Source organism: Anguilla anguilla, chromosome 4, assembly GCF_013347855.1.
Source record: "Anguilla anguilla isolate fAngAng1 chromosome 4, fAngAng1.pri, whole genome shotgun sequence".
NCBI classification, from domain to species: Eukaryota; Metazoa; Chordata; class Actinopteri; order Anguilliformes; family Anguillidae; genus Anguilla; species Anguilla anguilla.
Genome location: NC_049204.1, coordinates 51,920,066 through 51,925,880, shown reverse-complemented (window position 1 = coordinate 51,925,880; position 5,815 = coordinate 51,920,066).

The following is a 5,815-nucleotide window of genomic DNA, read 5'->3' as shown; positions in this document are numbered from 1 at the left end:
GTGTGTTTGGGGATGTAATATACTGGCTGGATTCCTGGACTTTTCTCAGCATGATCTAGAGAAAGCATAAGCCGTCCCCATCTGCCTGGAATATGTCCTGTCTTCCGTGTGTCTTTCACGTCAGGAGCCCTAAGAAAAACACATGCCATGTTTTGTGTGAATGTACATTTTATCTGCACCGACAACAGATAAATGCATAAAAAGTGCAGGCCAACATACTGCAGGTGCAAGTGCTGTGATATTGCAGATATATGTATGTAGCAATATAGCAAATGCAATATGCATAATGAATAATGGGCTATCCAAAAAAGGCTTAATCATTAGAGGAACTTTCAGACCTATCAGGTTTTAGGCTGTTGGTGTATTTTAAGAACGGTTGAAAAATTGATTGTATTTATCACTCATTACTCACATATTCAATCATTTTCGTTAAACAGTATGTAACTGCAAAATCCCTGAAATGCATAAATAAATGCAGAAAAACCCATAAACACAATATAATATAAAAGTAGGCTAACCACGTCCACAATGAATTAAAGCTGAAATCAGTCTTTAAATGTCTTTTAATAAAAATATTAAATAAAAAGTATTGATCGATTGGTGGCATGTCCAGGGTGTATTCCTGCCTCTCACCCCAAAAAATATTGATAGATTGGCAGCCTGAATGCTTGACCCCTACAGTGAGGGGGTCTGGTGGCTCTGTTATGCTGTGGGGGGAATTTTCATAACACAGTTTGGGTCCACTTGTCCTCTTAGGAGGAAGGGTCACTGCAAATCAATACAAAGTTATTCTGAGTGATCACCTTTATCCTATGATGAAGCCTTTCAATCCTGATGGGAGTGGTCTCTTCCAGGATGACAATGCCCCCATCCACAGGGCATGAGGGGTCACTGAACGGTTTGATGAGTATGAGAATGAAGCAAATCATATGCTATGGCCTTCGCAGTCACCAGATCTCAACCCAATTGAACACCTATGGGAAATTTTGGACCGACATGTTAGACAGTGCTCTCCACCACCATTATCAAAACACCAAATGGCAGAATATCTTTTAGAAGAATGGTATACCATCCCTCCAGTAAAGTGTAAGAATCTATGGCAAGGCGCATTGAAGCTTGTTCTGGCGGCTTGTGTAAACAATTTACAAAATAACAAACTATTTTTTTTTTTTACTTTTTTTTTTTTTTAATTAATGAAGCCTAATGGCAATTTGAGGAAAGAAACCACATTTCTGACACACAAGAGTGGTAAATCTGTGAAATTTGACCAGAACACAATCAGAGGTTTAACCTTGGTACTAAGTGATTTTATCTCTCCTATGTAGAATATCTTATTAAAATCCATTCCCAGATGTTAATGAGGGTACATGTTAATCCATGCCTATAAATGTGAATCTTTAACACCTTCAGAAGTACAAGCCATGTTTTTTTTTAAACCACGTGCTAGAAGTTAATGTATAATTTACACATTCACACATTTAATTTTTGAATATCCTGTCTAAAATCTGCCAGTTCTGTCTACATATAATCAATAAAACAGAGTGTGCACAGAAATAAATCAAGTAAGTCACCACTTATTCTGTGAGAGGTGAACCCAGATTAATTACCTGTAATGTTTCTCACTGCATGTTCTTTTCATTCAACACCAGCACAGACACAGCAATGCTGAGAAACTGGATAAAATGGATTCACATTCTAGTGCCATGATGGATTCACAGATTAAGAAAATACAGTGGTTGCTTGGAAAAAAAGTGGCTGAATAAAGGAAGTTAGAGTGGCCATTGTACTAGTGGCCAACTGGCCATCGGCTGGTGTAGAGATCATTGTGGTTCACTACACTATTTATTTATTTATGGACATACGTAGATATTTGTATTTCTCAATGTAATTGAATCAGAAGACAGATACATTTGGCTCTCTTCATGAATTAAATATTTATCATGTTCTTCAAATCAGTCGCAGCATTGGGCAGTTATATACTGTTTCAAAATTAAATGTGTCACCAAAATGAATGAAAAACAACAGGGACAATAAAAACAATACTTGTGTTTAAATGAGGTGAAAAGATGAACATTAAATATGCCCCCTTCATTCTACTCTATGTGGCTCAACTCTTCGACAATATTCATTATTCATCGATACGTGACAAGAAGTAACTGACAGAACACGAATATTTGTTGGCTTTTTCTTTAAAGAAAGTTTTGGAACCAAGAAATCAAGGAAATGTAAAATATGAATTGTATTTCTTTAATAAGTCATAATAAATTTAATGCTACCCCTGAGGAAAGTGGTCACAGGAATTTTGTTTATGACTGGTTACCGGCAGATGGGCTTTCATTTTTATTTAATCAGGCCCAAAGGCAAAAGCCCAAAAAAGAACCAATCACACGTTTGAGTATTTCTGCATTGTTTTAGGCCCATTTTAGGCATGTCTTTTCATATCAATAAAGCATGTTTATTTAATTCACACTTCATATCGCCTGTCATTGTTTACATTTAAAAAATCATTTTCTAACATTGCCTTAATATTCCAAAATAGCTGCAAATAGCAAGGTAAAAAAAAAAAAAGTGGTTATTTAGATATACCCCATGACATACATATAAATGATAAAAATAAGACTCCATTATATTAATATTAATGTTTTACTGACCTTCAACAGCATGTTATTAAACTTACATTCCTTTTAGTTTTAATTTTTTTAATACCAAAATGAAATTGTTGTATTTTTTAACTGTTGTTACATTTCATAACAGGCAGGGCATAATCTTTTATATACAAATTCCCCAAAATATTTATGAAAGCTTGATGACAGTTAAACTGGATATGTAAATTCATGTAATTATACATACCCTGGGCATGTAATTCCTGCTGTCATCATTTGCATTAATAACAATGTAATGTGATAGGCTTAATTTATTATGACTTAAACACTTCACTACGAAACCTCAGGTGTACCAAAGTGATTTTTGTATTAGCCACATTTATATACCCCAGCAGGTGATACATACCTCTACCTTTCCTACTGTATGTGAAAGCTCACTGTTAGAGACTGTTAACTGTTAACGTTCAAAAGACTGTTAACATTGAAAATGGACTGAGATACCTTCTCCCCAAGGCTTGTGTTTATAAGAGACTGACATTTTATTTAATTCTCTTGGTAGACCACTAGTCTGGGATCCTGTGGCACAAAATGTACTAACTAGGATCTTAGACAACATTTTTAAAATACTGGATATTGCTATTGTTCCTTCTGTTTATAATGAACAAAGAATGTGCCAGCTGTTTTTTTATTTTTTTTATTTTATTTTTTTATTAATTGGTATAAAGTATTTAGTCATGCTGTTGTCTTTTGAGAACAACTGTAATATATCCATAAACAGCATTATTGTGGGGAAGGGGTGGGGATTAGTCTCTGCCACTATTTCTTTAGGTGCATTGTTCATTAGACTCTGGAAGACACTCACTAGCACACATTGAAATGTGGGTCACACTGGAAATGGCAAGAATGTTATACAAACTATATGTCTCCAGAAAACAGAATGGAAGCCTGCTCAGCATTTAAGCAGGAAGAAATCAACAGTGTTGTATGGCCCTGCACAGTGTCAAATAAAAAAATATTGGTCCATGCTTGCTCATTTCTTCCAAATAGTGTATAAAGTAGAGGATTTTGTTTTTGTGTAAAAATTAATTAACACAGTGCTGTGAAAAAGTATTTGCCTCCTTCCTGACTTCCTCTATTATTATATATTTGTCACACAGAATGGTTTTTAGATCAAATGACAAATGAAATATTAGACAAATTAAATTTGAATTAACACAAACATTAAAAAAAAAAAAAAACATTTATTTAATGAAAAAAGTGATCAGAAACTCATATTTCCCCCTTCAACTTAACTGGTTGAACCACCATTATCAGCAATAACAGCAACCAAGATTTTCTTTCTGCATCCAGACCCTGATGAAAGTCGAAGATTTAAACATTCATTGTTTGGTTGTTATCTTGAGCATTATTTATAAATGTGTGCTGTAGCCTCCCATCTGATATCTTTTTTCTGTTTGTATACACAAGTGTTTGGGTTTTTCTCATGTTTCCTTCCCGAGGAGCATCCCCACACCATCACACTACCACCACTGTGTTTGACTGTTGATATGATGTTCTTACTGTGAAATGCTGTATTTGCTTTACGCCATACTGGGACCCATGTCATCCAAAAACTTTCACTTTTGACTCTATTTGTCTGTAAACATTATTCCAAAAGGCTTGGATCAAAGATTTTTTTGCAAATACGAGATGAGTACTGATGTTTTTCTTGGTTAGCAGTTTCTGCCTTGCTGCTCTCCTATGAATCCCGTTTTTGCCCAGTCTCTTTCTTGTTGCGTCATGAAAACTGACCTTAGCTGAGGCAAGAAAGGCCTGAAGTTCTTTCGATGTTCTTCTGATATGATATTTTTGTGACTTTCTTGGATGAGTTGTCACTGCACCATTGGAGACATTCTGGCAGGCCGGCCACTCCTAGGAAGATTCACCTTTGTTCCAAGCGTCGCATGAATATGTTAAATAATGTAAAAATAAATTAATATAGGTCTGAAGAGCATTGCTCTGGAAGATTATTCACATGATAAAAAGCTGTTCACATCCCATGTCATTGATGACCTACAGGAATGTTCAATAGTTAGATCCAATGTATTCAAATGCATAGGCTCCTCTGCTGACTGCACAAAGACATCTCTGATCGGGTATGCAGAATATATTCCCATCATTCATCTTTAGATCAAATGTGGTTTTGAAAAAAAATGTATCACTATTTTTTTTTAACCTTTTCAACATTACTAAAACAAAACATTGGTGCTTCAAGCACATGTAGGTGTTCAACGGAATTCAAGGTACTGCAGGCCTCAGGGAAGTACACTATGTACATGGTTTTGCACATGGAAGCAAAATAATAATAAGATTAAATGTGCAATACAAACATGTAAAAAAATATGTTTCAGAATTCTGTGCTATAGTATCAAGCAGCATGAAATGCATTAAATAAAACCGGGTTTGTAAAGCTTGCTATGTATCTTGTCCCACTTTTTTAAATGATTAAGGTGGAGTGTAGCTTTCCAGAAGAGCTCTCTTCAAATAAATTGCTATCTTTTATATATCAGGTTAAGGGCCAGGGACTATGGGAGTTCACAGAAAAAGCACCATTCAGTGTGATGAGATTATGAGATTACTGGCCCTAACCCTATTTAAAGGCACTCAATCATATTTACCAAATAGAATTTTAGCAATGCCTGGTTATCAGCGATGGATATACAGATTGGCAATAACAGAGCTGTCAACTCTCAAGGGTGTCCTGGTAAAGGCTCCAGGCTCTAAATAAAAATTTATTCCAAACATTTTATAAATGTGTTTGCAAATTCATCACCTATGCTTCACCTGAAACTATCAACAGTCAGTACCAACCATTTCATATTACAAGATTGTGTGCGTGTGTTTATTTGAGCTATTTAAGCCCAGGCATTGGTTAGTAGTTTCTTTGGGGCAGTTCTGCAGTAATGTAATCTGCATTTCTGAAAATAAATTAATAAAATCAAACAGTGGCTTTTCTGGAGCTGTAAGGTCTGTCTCTGTATAGTAAATCACCTCATGTCCTGTCAGCCACTGTAATACAGTATGACCAATGTAAGATGCAATTCAGATGACACCTGGATACCTAGATAACAAATACATACATGTGATGTTAAACAGACATTAATTCAGGGCTTGTAGGACATGTGTCCTTATGACAAAAGAAGGAGACATTTGTCAGTCTATACCACAGATGG